General features: G+C 43.8%; 1 pseudogene; it reads left to right on the top strand.

The window, feature by feature from the left end:
- LOC123956092 overlaps positions 1 to 16,943 on the top strand; it is a 49,569-nt pseudogene extending 32,626 nt beyond the window's left edge.
- Positions 16,944 to 19,559: the final 2,616 nt, after the last annotated feature.

Here is a 19,559-nt window from a genome sequence, read left to right as displayed (position 1 = left end):
CTAAGAAGGGCCCCAGTTTGTACTGAGAATCCCACTATCCATCTCCCGTTGGCCTGTGCTCTCTCCAGTTTGAGAGTTACTTGCAACTTAAACAGAAAAAGGACATCAACTTGCATTCCTAATGCTCTTAATTAGTCTTTCTTACAGATCAATAAGGGAAAGCACATAAATAGGAAAATGTGCAAGGGACGTGAAGATGCTACTCCCAGAGCAGGGAAGCGGAGGGTCAGTGAGCACATCCCACTTATAAAGGGAGAAAAGCACATGAAGCAGCAATTGGTCACGCCATTTCACACCCGCCCAAAAGACTGGGCAAAAATGAGAAGTCTGACCAGCGGCCGCTGGGTGAGATGCAAGCAATGGGGGCCCCACTCACTGCTCTTGGGATTAGAAATCGGTCCACACATCCTGAAGGAGCATTTTGTATCATCTGGAAAAGCTGAGTGTCATTCTTTTTTCTTTTCTTTTCTTTTTTTTAAAAAGATTTTACTGATCTATTAGAGATAGAGCGAGAACTCAGGCAGGAGAGAGAATGAGAGAGAGAGAGAGCAGAAGTAGGGGCGGAAGGGAGGGAGAAGCAGACTTGCCACTGAGCAGGGAGCCTGAATCGGGGCTCGATCCCAGGACCCCAGGACCATGACCTGAGCTGAAGGCAGATGCTTAACTGACTGAGCCCCCCAGGCGCCCCTAGTGTTTGTCGTTCTGATGCTTACTTACCCACGTATGTGTCCACAGGCCAAGTCTTTGTACTTTATATAGATGATCTTATATTGTACATTCCTTCCTGGCACTTGGTTGCTTTTGTTTTGTTATCTTTTGGGGATTTATCCATATCCACTTCTCTGTATATCCGTGATACATGGAGCTATAGTTCATTCATTTTAACTTCTTAGTGTGTTGCTTTGATAAATACACGGCAATTTATTTTTCAATCCCCTTCAGAGGATCAGTTAGTTTTATTTTTTCCAGGGTGTTTTGTTGTTGTTGTTGCTGTTTTTGCCAGTATAACCAATACTGCAATAAGCCTTTCTTTGTAGATAGTTCCTGGAAGCTGGGGGTGAGTTTTTCTGGGTATGGATGGTACTCTAGCACAGAGTAGTCTAGCTCAAAACTCCCCAACCTGAAATGCATTCGAACCTTTTAATTTTAGTAACTTATTTATTCTCTTTTTAGAAATGATCTCTACACCCAATGTGGGGTTTGAACTCACAACCCTGAGATCAAGAGTTGCATGTTTTACCAACTGAGCCAACCAGGGGCCCTGCGTTTGAATCTTTTGAAAAAGCAGATTCTGGCTCAGTAGGTCTAAGGTTGGAAGAGAAATTCATCCCAACAAGCTCCAAGGTGATGCCGGTGTGGCTGGTCTATGGACCACTGGGGGCTTCATGAGATGTTAATAGCCATTTACTTTCCAGGTAGCTTCCTAGGACGTTCCTGCATGCATGTCTTCGTGTACCCTATAAATGCAATTGGCCTGCTCTACTATTTAAAGCTGAATGGACCACTTCTCATAATATATTCTCTCCAATCGATTGAACATACCATAACAGTGTTTTTAAGAGATATGATAGGGTTTCTTTACAACATCTTAATGTTGCCATAAGATACACCACAATTTTTATGTACAGGTGAAATTATATGTAAGCCTTGGCCAGGCACAGTCGCTGAGCAGTCACTGGGCACATATGAGGCTTATGATTGTCAGGTGAAAGAAATGCTTTCTCCCTTGCCTGATATTTTACTCTTTTTACTGATGAGTGAAATTGTGGGTGCATGTATGTGTGTTTTATTTTAATAATTTAATAAAAAAGTGATGAATACACTTGGAAAAAAAAAACTGTGAAAAAGAATGAAAACTGACTCCAACCTAATCACGTGATGTTGTATAAGGTACTATCAATCATCTTGCTTGAGTTCTTTTTTTTTTTTTTTTTTTTTTTGCTATCTTGCTGGCTTTGAGGAAGCGAACAGCTCTGCTAGGGAGTCCCACGTGTCAAAGAACTTTGAGCATCCTTTAGGAGCCCAGGCAGGGAGAGGGGCTGGATCTCAGCTTTCTGCCAACAGGATGTGACTTTGAAAGTGGATCCATCCCAGTCAGAGTTTCAGATGAGAATAGTCTGCCTGCCACTGTGACCGTGCCTTGGAAAGACCTAACCAAGCCATTCCCTGACTCCTGACACAACAGAAACTGGGTGATAATAAACATGCACTGCTCTAATCATTGTTGTAATAATTGATGCATGGTAATAAGAAATGAATATACTACCCTTCCATAAATGGTAAACATGTGCAAAAGATTTAGACATTTCTTTTTTTCTTTTGCACCAATCTTAGAAATTATTCAGCATGGTCATATATACATCTACTCCCCTAATTTCTAAGGCCGTCTTGTATTCCTGTGATTGAGGTTCCACATTTTACTATTTAATGGACTTCAAGGTTGTTTTTGTGGGCCTCCAAAAACTCCCATTCTGTCACTAGGAAAGAGTATGAAAGTGGCTTCAAATGCCCCTAGGGACGGTAAATCATTTTTAAACAACTATCTGTTTTAGTTCCTGCTTCCCACTCTCTTCTGTCTTTCTCTCTTTTCTTCAAGCTGAGGTTTTGTTTTTTGTTTGTTTGTTTTTAGAGGGTGGGGGAGGGACAAAGGGCGAGACAGAGAATCTCCAGCAGGCTCCACGTTCAGCATGGAGCCCAGTACAAGGCTCAATCTCATGAACCTGAGATCATGGTCTGAGCCTAAATCAAGAGACCCACATTTAGCCAACTGAGCCACCCAGACTCTACCCAGCTGAATTTTTAGCTAGGGTTACTAACTACCTTGGTTTGCTCAGGACTAGGGTTTCTGGAATGTAGGAGTTCTGGTGCTAAAGCTGGGACAGTACTTCTGCCCCTCGAATGGGGCAGTTGATGGCCCTGTAACTCCTTTAGAAGTTCAAATACAAGGAAAAGGAGTCGTTCTCAACCACTTCAGATGATTTCCTCAAATCCCAGCCAACAGTGAAGGAAGAGCAGTTCCTGTGTCTGTCTCTGCTGGGCAGCCAGACCTACTCATCTGAGCTTGGAGCTCCCTCTGAGGCCTCGGCTAAAAGTAAATATGCAAGTGTCTTCATCTAACGCAGGAATGAAAAGAAGACATTGGATTTTCAGAACAATAATCTACCTCTTTTTATCAGAGGGATAAACCACTCAACCTAAAAGAATAGTTCCCCACACAGGGCTTGGATTACCGCCTCATAAAACAGCGGGGCTCTTTGATTATCACCTAAACAAAGCTGCCATCAAGCTGGAACAAATAGGCCAGGCAGACAGAGTCTCTGAGAAACAAGAGGCAGCGAATTTTCAAGGCTTCAGAAATGCGCAGCAGGGTGGTGATGCTGGCGTCTGGAATCAGCCCCGCTAGCGCCCTTGAGCAAATGACTTTCTGCCTCAGAATGGCTGTTCTCATCTGTGGTGCCGACTACAGGGTAGGCACTCCATAAATATATACACCACCATCTCCCTCTCCCCGAAGAGGACGCACGGGTCATGCTGGGTGGACCTAGGGGGGCATTCATTTCCAAAGGGCAGACAAGAGCATTGGAACTCTCCTTGGGAAGAGACCCTCTTCCCCGTGCTCAGAAGGGCAAAGGGCTAAGTATAGGGAGCACATGGACGCTCTACCCAGAGACAGAGACATTGCAAATCTACTGGGTAGTGATATAGGAAAGACAGCCAAGAGAGAATTCTTGAGATTTCTTTGGTGCAAAGAGGTGGTTTTATTAAAACAAGGGGACCCGTGGGCTGAAAGAGCTGCACTGGGGTCATGAGGAGTGACCGATTATATGCTTTCAAGTTGGGAGGGGGTTAGGGATAGCATAAGCATGTCTCCAGGACCTTGGGGGGCTAGCTGTTGTTGGGAAAAGTCATGTATCACTATCCAGTAAAACCTTCATCATGAGACCCTTCAGATGTATATTGGTGGGCTTTACGCTTGGGGGATGATACCCGACATGTATCTTGGGGGTGTAGAGATAAAGGAAATTTCTAAAGGAATTTTTATATGTTAAAGCAGGCTTACAGGATCAGGAGGAGTGGGGGAGAGCTAGGATGGCCTTTTGCCCTTAGCAGAGTGTCTACATGGAGGCAATTGAGTCCTTCGAGGAATGTCACTCTGCCTGTTTCAAGGACAAGTCAGTGGGCTCTAAGTCGTGAGGAAATTTCATAATTTTTATTCTGCCTTTGTTTCCCACATCAGGCAGCACGCTTGAGTGTTGCCACAAGACTAATGGTTAGGGGCTACTTTCTTGTGCCCCATGGAAGAACTTCCTGCCTTACGTTGAACACATCACGTTTCGTTGTATGCATTCAAAGCTACCATTCACACTTTCACATCTTGGCAGCCTGTAAATTAAAGCACCTTTTAGCCTTTTCTTTCTTGGACTCAAAAACCCTCTTCACATACCATTTCCTCAGGAACAGCAAATACATTTGCGTGGCAGCTCTGAGCCCTCCAACCAGAGTCGTCATTCCGCAGTCACGGTGTTGAGAGACTCTGGGAGAAAGCTGTTACCTGCTCTTGCCAGTTCAGTAGTCAGGCTAAGTGGAATCAAAAGGGGCCCCAGGCAGTGGGCACCCTCCCCTCACTCACGATGTTTCTAAATAGAGACACAGGTGTTGGTGTGTTTGCTATTTTTATTTGCAAGCATCCTGTCTGCAGAAGGGCATTTGAAATAACAACAAAGAGGCATTTGTTGGGGAAGGAAAACAACATTATCAGTTGAGAGTAATGAAAGGCTCCTGATGATTACAGAAGGCATTATGGATTTTTAGAATAGACAAGAATCTGGAGTCTCCCGCGTTTCATATCACAAGGTGTTTTCGGAAAGAGAGCTGTAGCTGAGCCAGTGTTCCTGGGCGGTGGGACAGGGAAGAAGACAGAGAACCTTCGAGGAGCCAAGGACTTACTTCCCTCTGTCTGTGGGCTCAGAAAGTAGAAGAAACAATTCACAGCTTCCCTTTCTATATTTTGTCCTCTTACCTCCCTTTTTCTCCAACTTCCACACTCTGACTCTGAGACCATTTAGTGATGGGCTTTCTGAGCCTGCAAACCTATAATTTATATAGCCATTTTAGGAAGAAGCTAGGATTGCATCCCTGAAAATGTCACTCAGGTTTTTACAGGAATCATTTTGTTCTCCTTGGTTACTCCAAGCCATTCAGACGCTGTGTGCATCTTCCCCAAGCCCATGCTGAAAGGGGAGAGTTGAGAACCCAAGCCTCAGGCCACTGAATGTAGACTGCCCATGTTCGGTAGCAAGGGCAGTAGAAAAGGCAAATGGATAAAGAGTTCATTAGTAACTCAATAATGATTCATATTTCCACTTTGAAAATTTTCACTGTCCTAAGTCATTCGTTCATTTTCCAGATATCCATCTATCTGGCCCTAGCCACCAAGCCCCTATTGTTCCCACCTTCTCTGCAAACCCCTTGAATTCCCTAGCTCTCTACCAGCCTGGTCGATAGCAATACCAGAGCAACCAAACACCCACTTATTCCATTCCTGCCGAGTAGCCAAACATTGGCTTAGCAAAGCGCACAATTCCATGTGTTTGTCTCACTTTAATTCATGTCCATACATTTCAAACGGGCACAAAATGCTGCTTGCTAATCTTATGATAGATCCCTAGTGGTCTCTTTCCCATCCCTAAAGCGACTTTTTAACACATTGCCCTCTCTACTCAAACGTCTTGCCTCCCCTCCTCCACTTCACTCCTGACAAATGACCTTGCTCTGAAGTTCTCAGAGAAATTAGAAACAATGAAATAGGAATTCCTTCTCCTTCCCTCCACTAAATTCCCCTTGAGCCTAAGTTCTGCCCCTTCTCTTCAAGGATAGGGAATACTGTCTCCACATCTGTGGACCACACGTCAACCATCTCTCTCAAGAACATCATCGTGTTCTCCTGCTTCATCAGTTTCCTCTTTGTACCAGCTCATTCTAATGTGGAACAAAAGTGCCTCCCATCCTAATACAACATAAAAGACAGAACCACGTGATCCTCCCTGGACAATCAACCAGTCTATTAATCTTCTGTCCCTCCCCAAGCAAACCTTATTGAAAGAGTCGTCCAGAGTTCCCGTCTTTACTGCACACCGGGACTCTGCTAACACTGCTCCTTACAATCCCGAATGACCTCGACTTTGCTGTATTCTTTTTCTATTTTTGCCTTACCCAATTTCCAAGTAATAGTTGATGCAGTCAGACATTCCCTCCTTCTTCAAATGCTTTTTCCTCTTGTCTTCAGTGATATCACACACACTTTCCTAATTTCCCTCTTACTTCATTATGGCCACTATTTTTTTCTTTTTTTTTTTTTAAGGTTTTATGTATTTGCTAGAGAGAGAGAGAGAGCACAAGTAGGCAGAGCAGCAGGCAGAGCGAGAGGAGAAACAGGCTCTCTGTCAAGCAGGGAGCCTGATGCAGGTCTCTATCCCAGGACCCTGGGATCATGACGTAGGCCAAAGGCAGGTGTTTAACCCACTGAGCCACCCAGGCACCCCCTGAGCCTTAGTTTCCTTTGTTGACTCTTGCTTTTCAGCTTGGCCCTTAAATGTGGAATATTCCCAGGGATATATCTGGGACTCATTCTCCTCCCAACCACACCCTCCCTAGGTAGTGTCAAGCATCTCATTTCAATGTCATTGATCAGATAAACAGTCTCACATTTGTGAATATGCAGATCTTTTAAATCCCAGACTCCTACATCTAACCATCATGCAATACCTTTCCTTCTCAATAATATCCCCCAGTCTTTCTTCTGTCAGTAAGTGACACTTACAACTGAAAGTCAAAAACAGGATGGAATCTCCTTTTCCCTGACCCATCATATCAAACTCATTAGAAGACTCTGAAAATTTTTCTTCCAGAACACATCCTAAATCAATTGGCTTCTCTCCATTTCTAATGCTACTACCTGAAGGAAAGCCAATGTCATTACTTCTCTAAATTATCCCATTAGAACCTCCATGATCGCTCTTCTTCCATGTAGGTATTATCTTTATTTTACACATGAGGAAACTGAAGTTCAAAAGGGTTAAATGACTTTACATATTCATTCAAAAATATTTCTGGGCACCTGCTTTGTACTGCCAGATTCTTGTCTGGGTTGCATGATATACATGTCATTGTCAGTTCTATCTGACACGAAAGTCCTGTTCTCAGTCTCACATACCATACTGGGATCAGGAGAGTTCCAGAATATTCCCTCCAGGACAAGAAACAAATGCATAGAAAATATACTGGCATAAAAATAGATCACATGCTTTCTAATAGCAGAAACCTACTAACTCAGCCTGAGGCTTTGGGCAGACTTCCAAAGGAAGCCAAACTGATCTACAGATCAGGTTCCCAAGGAACCTGACCTCTTTTCCTTTAGCAAGTGGCTTTCTCTACTTTCTCTACCTTGTCGATCCCATGCCTGACTCATGACTACTTAACCCTCTAAGAACAACACCTTACCTAGGAATGGTCTATCCTTAGCCTAACCATGTCAACAAAAGTTCTCTTCCTCTGTGCTTCTTAGTTGTCTGGGTTCACTTGTATCATGCTATTTATTATACTGTATTGCAATTTGGGGTTTATATCTACACAAAACTTTGTGAAGTGCCTTAAAAAATATTAGGTACAGTTGATAAATCTAGATGTAGATACTTAAAAAGTCCACAGGGGAATGTCTGAATATTTTACTTTCCTTTGCAAAACCTGATACTCCTCATCCCATTCGTCCTTACTAGGCTAAATTCCCTGAAAACAGAAGAAGTTAAAAGTATTTATTGGACACATGGTTGAATGGAAATGTAATCCACGCCAGTGACTACACCAGAGCAGAAAACAAATACAGTCCCTTCTGTTTGGTTTTTTCCAATGAATCACAAGACTCATCTGCTTTTCTTAGCAAAATGGTGGTGATGTGGAAAACAAAGGCAGAAGAAAAATTGTTAAATTTCCTTACTATCTACAGCTCACTGATAAGTCCTTGAAACAGGCAGAGTGGCATTCCACTAGGGACTTAAGTGCTTGATGTTGATATTTTGTTAAGGGCAAAGGCAATCTCAGCCCAACCCCCAGGATCTATAAGTCGACTTTAACATATAAAAATTCCCTTAGAAACTTCCTTTATCTCTACTCCCCAAGATAAATGTTGGCAGTCATCCCCCAAGCCTATGACCCACCGATATACATCTGATGAGTCTCATGACTGACTTTTTACTAAACAGTAATAAATGACCTTTCCTAACAATAGAAAGCCCCTTCAAAACCTTGGAAACCTTGTTTCCAAAATACCTGGAAGGCTTGCACTACCCCTAACCCTCTCCCTACTTGGAAGTAAATAATGGGCCATACCTCATGGTCCCACTGCAGCTCTTTCTGCCCATAAATCCTGTCCCTGTACTTTAATAAGACCACCTTTTTGCACCAAAGACCCTTAAGAATTCTTTCTTGGCCGTGGGCTTCCAACCCTAAGGTCTTTTCCTCCATCAGTGCTGCAGGGCTGCTGCATTCCCCGGGGCAAAGATAAATCTGAAACAACTCCACTCCAGGATGTCGAGACTCTGTGACCCTGTTGCGGAAGGCTGGGCCATCCTAGTCATCGAAGGAACTGGGAACCAGGTGTTTTGCTTGCATATACAGGTACACTTTTTTATTCAGAATGACTTGGGTTTTAGATTAAATGACTGTTGAGGATCCTCATTCAAGGCTTTTCATCTGGAATTCATCTGTAATTACACGAAGTTGGGTTTGTGAATGCACAGTGCAGCAAGCAGACCATGCCCCTTAGGGAACTGCGGGACATTTCAGTCCAAAAGGTTAGTTAGCAAAGGATTTGGGCTTCAGCAAGGTGTTTTGGGGGAGGTTTAAGGAAGCTGAAAAACTCTCTATATAGGGTATTGTCAGAAAGCAAGGGTAATTCTATAATTAGGTATCTTAATAAATTTTATCCAGAACTATGTGGAGAAAGGAGAACCCTCCTACACCGTTGGTGGGAATGCAAGCTGGTGCAACCACTCTGGAAAACAGCATGGAGGTTCCTCAAAAAGTTGAAAATAGAGCTACCTTACGACCCAGCAATTGCACTACTGGGTATTTACCCTAAAGATACAAACGTAGTGATCCGAAGGGGCATGTGCACATGAATGTTTATAGCAGCAATGTCCACAATAGCCAAACTATAGAAAGAACCTAGATGTCCATCAACAGAAGAATGGATAACGAAGATGTGGTATATATCCACAATGGACTACTATGCAGTAATCAAAAGAAATGAAATCTTGCCATTTGTGATGACATGGATGGAACTAGAGGGTATTATGCTTAGCGAAATAGGTCAATTGGAGAAAACAACTATCATATGATCTCCCTGATATAAGGAAGTGGAGATGCAACGTGGGGGGTTTGGGGGGCAGGAAAAGAATAAATGAAACAAGATGGGATCGGGAGGGAGACAAACCATAAGAGACTCTTAATCTCACAAAACAAACTGAGGGTTGCCGGGGGGGAGGGGGGTCAGGAGAGGGTGATTGGGTTATGGACATTAGGGAGGGTATGTGCTATGGTGAGTGCTGAGAAGTGTGTAAACCTGGCAATTCACAGACTTGTATCCCTGGGACTGATAATACATTTTATGTTTATAAAAAAATTTTAAAAATTATTTTAAAAAATTTTATCCAGAACTTAAAAAAAAAAAAAAGGAGTGAAGTTAAAAACTTTAATTAGTAAAGGAGATGTTCATCAGGAGAAGGAGATTGAGATATTGTGATTTATAAGAAATATATATGTTTGATCTTCATCCACATTTCCTGGCTTATAGCTCCCCAGATGCTTGGACTTTCCTAAATGATAGGAGCAGTGGGAACAACTTTTGTTAAAATATTGGGTCTCTTGTCCTCAGTTCCTGAGAGTGCTTCAGAGACAAAGGTGAAACGGATATCTTGTTATTCATAACCAGCCCCTTTCCTCCACAACTTTTGGAAAAGTAGACTTTTGGAAAGCTCCTAAGAATGGGGGGCTGGTGGACAGGGGAACCAGTCCTACTTTGGAGGGGTGGAACTTCCGTCCCACTCCCTGATTTCCTGGCAGGGAGAGGGACTGGAGGTTGAACCAATCACCGAAGGCCAGCGAGTTAATCAATCAGGCCTAAGTACTAAAGCCTCCATAACAATCCAAAAGGGGGGTGCTTGGAGAGCTCCCAGGTGAGGTTAGCTTCTACAAGTTACCACACTGGCCCCTGGGGGCTGATGTCCAAAAACACAGAAGCTCCTTTGTGTAGGCTCTTTATCTCTCTTCCTTGGCTGCATTCTTTGTAATCTAGAGAGTAAATGGGCTTCCTCAGCTCTATGGGTCACTCTAGCAAATTAATTGTACCCAAGGAGGGGGACATGGAAATTTCTGATACGTGAGCAGTTGATCAGAAGAGCAAGTAACCACCTGGACTTGTGAGTGCCATCCTGAACCGTCCCCAGGCAGCGGGTGGTTGGAACCTCCTATTTGTAGCTGGTTGGTCGGAAGCACTGGTGACAACCTGGGCTTGTGCCATCTGAAGTGGAGGGCAGTCTTGTGTGGCAGAGTCCTGAACCTGCAGCATCTAGTGTTGCTCCATGGGATGGTGTTGGGATTGAGCTGAATTCTGGGACAGCAGGGTGTCTGAGGATTCTTGTTGGACCGTTCCCCCATCTCACTGGAATTAGGTCCAGGAACCCAAAGAGGGAGAGATGTTTGGCCATTTCTCTGGGTGATGCGGGGACCCTGGTTTTGTCTGTGCTTTGACAAGGTCATGGACCAGACTTGTTTTTACTGCCCTTCATCATCTCCTCTGACGGTGGTGGTCTGTGAGATGGATTGTGTTCAACAAGAGAATATTGAGGCCTGGCTATGAGTTGCCAGACCAGCTGTTGGACTATCAGGGGCTCCCTTTTCTCTTTCTCCCAGACCCTTAGATGAGTGACATGGAAAGGGAGACAAAGTCTTTAATATTAGATGATGAAGGGAGCAGATGGGGTCCTAAGTGAGGAGAGTTTGGAAACTCGCACCCCAGATAAAATAGTGGTTCACATTTGGGGCCATTGCCTGAGTGATGCCCGTAGAGCGTGCCAGGTAAAATTTGTTTAAGTTTCTAGAACTGCTGAATTAGTCCTTGCTAGCAAACTACCAAGTCATCATCATCTGCCTGGACAGTGGGAACCATCTGGCTTTTGGAGGAAAAATGGGGTACCAATGCCACCTGCCTTTGGTCTACCCCCGACTCTGAAGTCGGTCTACTTGAGTTTGAATGCTGACTCCGCCACCTGTTTTCTAGCTCTTTCCATCTACGCTCTGTTTCCTCCACTGAGATAGTGTATGCCCTGTAGTGTTACTGTAAAAATTGAATACTTCCACGCACATGAAGTTTCTAGATCATTGCTTGGTATACTGCTATTGCGCTGCCTCTTATTCCCACCATGCACATGCCTTCCCGGAATCCTTGGACCCCTGCAGAATGCTGAGGTGGGGCCCCTCTCGTACCTGAACTTAGCAGTTACACAAATTCAGAGCACCAGGGGGAGGGGGCTTGTGGTGAGTGGGCACTTGGTGGTCTCTGGAGCGTTCAGAGACCGGAGTCTGAATCTGGCATGAGGAGTCCGAGTTGGTCCTTGCAGTCCCGCGGGCCCTCCACAGGACTGGGGTCATGGACCACGTGTGCCGATATGCACACTCTTGAGGGCAGTGGGTTGGAAGCAACACTTTTCCAGATCTCTGTCTTCCAAATGTGCATTTGCACATACAATAGACCCAGGAAAGCCCGTAAAACAACCACAGTTTCCCCCTTTTAAGAAAGGCCAGCTTCCAGCTACAGGGAGAGGCTGTGTGCAGCAAGCATTAATGCTGTAAATCACAAGGATGGGCTCGCACACGGCGACTCCTTGCTTATAAGCCTTTTAATGTCTTCTTCCGTCACTGTGGACTGTGTTATTTACTCTCCGCCAGAGCTTTGGCTTCTGCCCTTCTACTTGCCGTTAAAGTAATAGCCAATGTTTGTGCACAATGACAAATCAGACAAGGCAAATATTATACCTGTGGAGTACAAATCCTCCTGAACTCCTTTTGATCCCTATCACAGGGTTGGGTTATTTCAATGTGTCGCAGTAAGAGGCTTTGGTTCTGTTTCTTTGTCAGTGTAAATCTTACAAGCAAGCAGAGTAAGTAGGTAAATATAGAGCTTGATCTGAGAGGCACAGACAGGGCCCTCTGTCCAGCTCCCCATCCTCCGTAAAATCTATCCTTCCCATCGATCTATGGTCAGATTTCAAATCTGGGGGTATTTGCATTTCAAGGCCTGGCAAGAGTTTAAGTTGACGTATATACCTCCAGTTGCATAATGCAACATCAATTCGTCTGTGGGGGAGGCATTTGCTGCCACATGGCAGATTGAGGGCCAAAGATATTGGGCCACAATTCGCTATGCATGTGAAATTGGGTTAGTGCCCTCTCAGATGCTAATGATATAGACGATTCTCATTAGACTGTGTGTTCCATTGTGGCTACTATATTCTGCTTTGGCTCAGTTGCCTGCTTATGATTCTACATCACAAGCAAAAAGCTGTCCAGCATGGATTGTGATGAAAGTAATTTAATCAGCAGCTTGATGGAAAGTCAGAAATTCCAACATCCCAACCTCCTAAGAACTTATACTAGTTTCTAGGAGCAAATTCCCAATTGGATAGCATATGTATGAGCTTGGAGAAGGCTCTTCTGGGGCTTTGTTCTAAGGGAGGCCCCATGTTCTGGCCATGGGAAAAGAAACGATAGACTCAGGTCAACTTGAAATTACAGCTCAACCATCATAAAAATGTTTTTTCCACATATTCAAGATGGAGTTTGAAATTGTTTTCTAGGATATTTATATTACGTGGTTTTGTAAATAGTTTTCTAAGGATAGGGATTTGTGGGAGCATTTCCCTAGGGATATGGGGGACAGGCAAGGGATGACAGGATGGGGTCAGAAAAGATTTAAGTCCTTAAAGTGGAGAGGGCATGAAACAGAAAAGCACTGGAGGGAATCAGAGAGACAGATTTTCCCTTGGTTCTGCCATAAAACTGTCCTCTGTGGTTGGGTTTTTCCTCCTGGACTCCATTACTCTCAGCTGTGTAAAATAAGGAAGATGACTAGCAAAAGCTCGGAGGTTCCCTCTGGTCCTCGCATTCTATGGCTCTCATTTCTAGCAGTCCCAGGGGATGTAAGCACCACCGGTGCTCATGGTAAAATGGCAACATTCCAAAAACACTTCACAAATCTTGACAGGGAACATGGGCTCTTGCTGCCTCAGAAGCTGTCACTGAGAATCTATCAGTCCAATGAGGGCACAGCTGTCCTGCTTTCTTAGTGATCATCCAGCCATGGGCCTATCTTTTTTGCCAACTACATCTTCTTGCAGCTTTCTAAAATGGGGTGCCCGACAGGGGAATTAAAACTACTGTTATACTCCCTCCTCATACTTTATTGGTCATGCAGTGGGTATAGTATTCTAGATTGAAAATGACTTCTCATTTCAACTTCGATGGTGATGTACCACTCTTGGCTAAACTTGTAAACGGTAGCATTGAGAAGTCTAAAACCATTCTGACTCCTTATCCTTAGTTTTTTATCCCTGAAACATTTAGGGACATTTCACTACACTGTGATGTTTCGACTCTTGGCAAATATATAGCTTGGTGTTGCCGTCCTTGCCTTAATTATGCTGGGTATTCATTTTCTTCATATCTCAGAAATCTATCATATTTCATTGATACCATCTCCATTTTCTCTGTTATTCCTATCTCTTTCCTTTTAAAATATTTTATTTATTTATTTGTCAGAGAGAGAGAAAGCAGAAGCAGGGGGGAGCAGAAGGAGAAGCAGGCTCCCTGCTCCCAATGTAGGACTTGATCTCAGGGCCCTGCGATCATGCCCTAAGTTGAAGGCAATTGCCTAACTGACTGAGCCACCCTGTTATTCCTTTCTTTTTTCTTTTTCTTTTTCTTTTGCTAAGATAGACTTCCAGGACTCAAATTCACAACCCGGAGATCAAGACCTGAGCTGAGATCAAGAGTCAGACACTAGACTGCCTGAGCCACCCAGGCGCTCCTCTATTATTCCTTTCTTGAAGGCATTTTTAATGGATGTTGATGTCCTAACTTGATTGTCTACATTGCTTACGTTTTCTCTTCCATTTTTCCAACTTTGTTTTGTTGTTGGGCTATTTGATGTTTTGTAAAGAGTACATGTTCAATTACTTTAATTAAGTTATATTTTCATTTGCCTCAAATACTCAGTTCAGAGTTTATTCCTTCCTTTCCTACTTCAGTCTGTGCATGTTTTCTGTTCAGTAGTGTCATTTCATTCAAAAGATTCTCCAGAAGCATCAAGACACAAAACAAACAGATAAACCCACAAAACTCCAAAAGTGTCCTGCAACTCTTGAAATACACATGGTACTCTTCTACTTCAACGTCCCCTCTGTGGTCATGGGAGTTGAGATATTCTCGTAGCTCTAGAGGACAACACTGAAGTTTTCATCCTACCTCTAAAGTTCTGATTCAACCAGAAGTTTCAGGAAAGAACTGAGTTTTCACTCAATCCCTAAATGGAAGGGTTACGCAATCATTGGAACCAAATGAATGGGCAAAGCCTGAACTAGTAGCTCTTTTAAAACATGGATTCAAACTATGGAAAATCTGCATTCTAGAGTGGGTAAAGTGTAGAGTCACAACCCTTCTGTTCAGTTTCAGAATTAAAAGCCAGAATGCATCACTTTTACCAACTTTAGAGGATCAGAAAAGCCACTGAAATGATTGTTGTTATTATAAATTTTCTTACTGGCAACCCAAGCTCAAAGTTTAATAGTGGCCATATGCATGTACCTATACTTTGTTGAGATGAATTTTCACAAGGAAATATATATTTTTTCTGTTTTTTTTTCTTTTTGGGGGTGTTGGAATTCATAACTTCAGATCTAAGAGTGTTAAAGACTTTCAGCTATAGGCAGTTCCCTATTTTAAAGATAGATTCCAAATTGGCATTTATCTCCAGTTCCAGAATTGGAGAGTGGGTAGCAGCTTATAAGTTCCTCCGTGCCAGGAAAAAGAAGGGCTCCTGGGGTCAAAGAGACCAGGAGAAAGCAAAAACAGAGGCTGGTAAGTTGTCAAAGAATTAGAGTTTCAAATATGCACCTTTCTGTCTCCATAGACACAATAGTAAAAGAAAAAGTGTTGTAAAGGCCCTATTCACTCTGAGTATGAGGGGTCTTTCTGTACTGTGAGTCTGTCCATTGGGAAGTCTGATTTCAGTAAATCATGTAGAAGGCAGCTTGACAACTCTTTCTCATCCATTCCTTAGCCTCACTACAGAGATGCAAACTTATTAATTCCATCAAAGCCAAATATTTCCATTAGGATAATAGTACAGATGCCATAACTGTGTTATCACACTTCTGGGAATTTACTTCACAGAAATAATTCTAGAAAAGAAAATATAGTTTTAACCTGTTCTTTGCAGCAAAATTATTCACAATTGCAGAACTTTTGGGATGAACCTTTGTGTCACACAAGAGGAATGGTATATAACTTATGCCATTTCCTTAGTGAGTCATTAACAATATTAACTATTAAAACCATGTCTTTATTAAAACCATGTAACAGTAGGAAGAGAGATTTGCAGTTAAATTTGAGTGAGAAAAGAAGAACTCAAAATATCATCTATGTTATGACCACAAATTTTAAATGCATTTATAGGGACCATGATGAGAAAAAAAAATGCGAAAATAAAAACCATTTATGAAGAGTTGCTGGAGGAAGTTTGGTCGTTCTTTCTTTGTTGTTATCTGTCAAATGGTGGGTACTGTGGAGTCTAATTTTGGAACAGCTGCTCTGCAGAGAAACAATTGGGAGTCCATGGTCTCTGATAACACTTCCTAGGTGTGTTTCATGGTATACTACTTAGGTCTAGGATATTAAAGCATTCCCTGAAAGCAAAACAATAAAAAAGTATTTTTGGCCAAATGAATGTTATGTGGGGCGCCTGGGTGGCTCAGTGGGTTAAAGCCTCTGACTTTGGCTCTGGTCATAGTCTCAGGGTCCTGGGATCAAGCCCTGCATGGGGCTCTCTGCTCAGCGGGGAGCCTGCTTCCCCCTCTCTCTCTGCCTGCCTCTGCCTACTTGTGATCTCTGTCTGTCAAATAAATAAATAAAATCTTTAAAAAAAAATATTACTGTGGGTCCCCTTAGACCTTCAATATGCCAATACACAGAACATGCAATTCCGAGAAGGGAAATAAATATGCAGCCTTTTCAAGACATCTCAGTCCATAGATCCAATCCCCTCTGCCAGCCCCATCTCCCTCTCTCTCTTCTCCCCTCCCTGCACACCTCCTTCTCTCCCAGAAACACGCACTCGCAGAGGCATTCTGTAGGACTGGTGCCCCGTTGAACAAGCTGTGGGTCATTTCTGACGGGGACTCATGCAGTCCCTTAGCTCCGCCAGAACTAAACAAACCCTTCTCCATGTTCATCATCCAACAGGGTAGCCGAGCAATTTCTTTTCATCTTTCAAGACCTCACTCAAATGGCACATCCTCTGAGACCCTTCCTCACCCCTCCAGGCAGAACTAATGTTCCTTCCACTTTTCTCCCATCCCACTTCGCCTGTTGCTACGGTGCACTGTATTCCTGGGCAATTGTTTGTGTTTGCTCTTCAGTTGGAAGAGGGATTTTCAGCCCTCACTGTGCTTCAGAAGCAGCTGAGGATCTCACTACAGCACAGACACCCAGAGCCCACCCCAGAGACGGGGCTTCTTTGGGTCTGGGGTGAGACCTTCCTGAGGTCTCACAAGACCTCGAGACCACCAGACCGAGGTCCACAGAGAGAATCAGCGCTTGAAGGCCAGGTGTGAGTTGTACTGATCTTTGCATGACTAGCACCTGTCACTAGTGGGCAGGCACAATCTTTTGCTCAATTGATGTGCCCTAGGGAGAAAAGAAGAAATGCTTGCTTAAAAACTGTTAAATTCCTTTTTGTGAAATAACATGTTTTGGTTAGCTAGGTTCCTTTATTTGGCATTTTAGAGTTGGAAGGACGGTTCCTGATGCCTCTGGGAGATGAGAGGAAGAACGCATGAAGTCAGCCTGCGGGAGCCCGTGCAGAGTGGTACTATGGCGAGTACTGGGATGTCCACTGTACCAGTTGGCCCCAATGCCACACCTTGCTTTTGCTCTGGAACCTTGAGGAAAAAGGCTCTGACGTCCAGCTGGGCAAGGCTGTCCCTCAAGTTTTACCCAACAGGAAGGTAAGGCCAGAGCCTGGATTAGGGCCAGACGAGCACGGTGCATGCCTAGCCACCAAAAAATGATGTAATCAAGATAAATCATATTTTAAGCAATATTTGAAAAAGCCAAAATGGAAGCAAAAATAAAAATCTGTGGTCAACAAAATAACAAGTTCTAAATAAAAATAGAATCAGTCGCAGCTGTATACCTCACAGTACTAGAGCCTGAGGTAAAGGGAAAACCAGTGAAGCCGAGCCTGTCTTCATTTAAAAGGTGTGTATCACGTTCATCTTGGAATTTGGGGTTCATTTGGACTATTTAATATATTTCACTAAATAGTATGTATCAAAAACTTTACTTATTTTGATCACTGAAGCGTTTGGTGCCCCCTCCAATTTTGTGTCTGAAATACCTCACTTGCTTTACCTCAGTCCCGACCCTGAGATGGACACTTGGACATTCCTTTGAAATCAGCCTCCCGGGTGCCTGAGTGGCTCAGTGAGTTAAGCCTCTGCCTTCAGCCCAGGTCATGATCTCAGGGTCCTGGGACTGAGTCCCGCATCGGGCTCTCTGCTCAGCAGGGAGCCTGCTTCTCCCCCATTTCTCTCTGCCTCCTTGTGATCTCTCTCTGTCAAATAAATAAATAAAATCGATTAAAAAAATTGAAAAAAAATTGAAATCAGCCTCTCAACTTTGCAAAGGCTGCTGTTTGAGAACATGCGTGCCTCGTTAAATTCCAAGGATGGAAGATAACCAGGAAATCGCTCCAATGACTCAATCTCACCCAACATCCACTGTCACAGAATATCTTAAAGAAAAAGAATACTATTTTTTGATAGTGGAAAGCTTCAGGCTGATCTGGAAAAGAATCCCCACTGGACTAGCCCATTTGAAGCAGACTTTCTGCAGCCCCAATCTGGGGGTTGTTTTGGGAGTGGAAGAAATTGGAAAGGGGATGTTGAAACAGGGTAAGAATGCCCAACTGTCTGCTTCAACAGTGACCTGTCTCTGAGACGCAAAACCCAGGAGCCCCTATACTGGTTCAATGTCTTAGGCACAGAACTTCAAATGTCCCAGTGCTAGGAGGCTTATGCCTCCAAGCCTGTGAGTGTTTGTTAGGCTGAAATACAGCCAGGGCTTCTGGTCTACCACATACGGGTGCTACGCATACAGACCTAAATAAGCCAATTTCTCTTGGGGATCAGCACAAACAACTGTTCAGATTCCTCACATAAATGATGTGTTTCTTTCCTCTCTCCTCCCGCATTCCTTCAGGGTGAAAATTTGAAGAGTAGATACCCTTATGGGGGCTGCAAAGATTTTGCTGAGAGGAGAATATAGCAGAACCAGCACTCTCCCCCCTGCAAAAAACCACCGTTGTTGGCCTATCAGCTGGTGGCAGGACTCATTCCTACTGAGATGGAGAATTTTTGTGTGTTTGTAAGGAGATCCCTTGGTGGGTCCTTTTGGTTGGAGAGAGTGAGCACGCAGTCATGGCCTGGGTAGTCAGGGGAAACCAGAGGGAGCCACGCTGTGCTGCCTGGGGAATTGGGAAAGCTGTGAGTTTCAGGACATTACCGTGAGGCACGGAATGCCCCGCAGGAGAGTGGGCACGAAAGGAAATGCTATAGGGAAGTTTGACAATAGGACCAGTGCCTTTGGGGCTCTGGGAGCCTGGCTGACTCTCTGTTGAAAGTCACCTGCGATGAGCTGCTTTGTGCATTTATGGCCTCACGCTCCCTCACTCTACCGCCGAATTTGTCAATAAAAACCTCTCTCAACACAAGCGCCTTTTGCAAATGGTGTTTTGAAAGCAAAGTACCTCGAAACCAAACAGGGTTAGCATTCTGCCTTTGGGTTGCTAGTGGCATGGAAGTGGATTGAAATGAATAGTCAGAGAACGTGAACTTCGGGGGAAAGGGAATGAAGTTGAAATAAAACACAGAAGCAAGAGGAGATAAGAAGAAATCAAAGCCCTTGAAACTCCTTGGCCTGTGGCAGGTGGGGGATGGAAAAACTGGGAACGAGGGTCCTTCCTCAGAGGGGGGTGAAGCTCTAGCCACCTCATCTCACAATTACAGGAAAAGGTGACCCCAAAAGGTGGGCTGAGGGGAGGACTTCCAGGTGACTGACATAGAAAGGAGAGCTTTAAATGGCATCCCGTGTCACATAATGGCATATTAGAGTTTCTTTTCCCAGAATAATAATGCACTTGACAAAAGGCTTTTACATGAGTAAAGAGA

This window comes from Meles meles, chromosome 14 (assembly GCF_922984935.1).
Source record: "Meles meles chromosome 14, mMelMel3.1 paternal haplotype, whole genome shotgun sequence".
Taxonomy (NCBI): domain Eukaryota; kingdom Metazoa; phylum Chordata; class Mammalia; order Carnivora; family Mustelidae; genus Meles; species Meles meles.
This window is presented reverse-complemented; position numbering and strand designations above follow the sequence as displayed.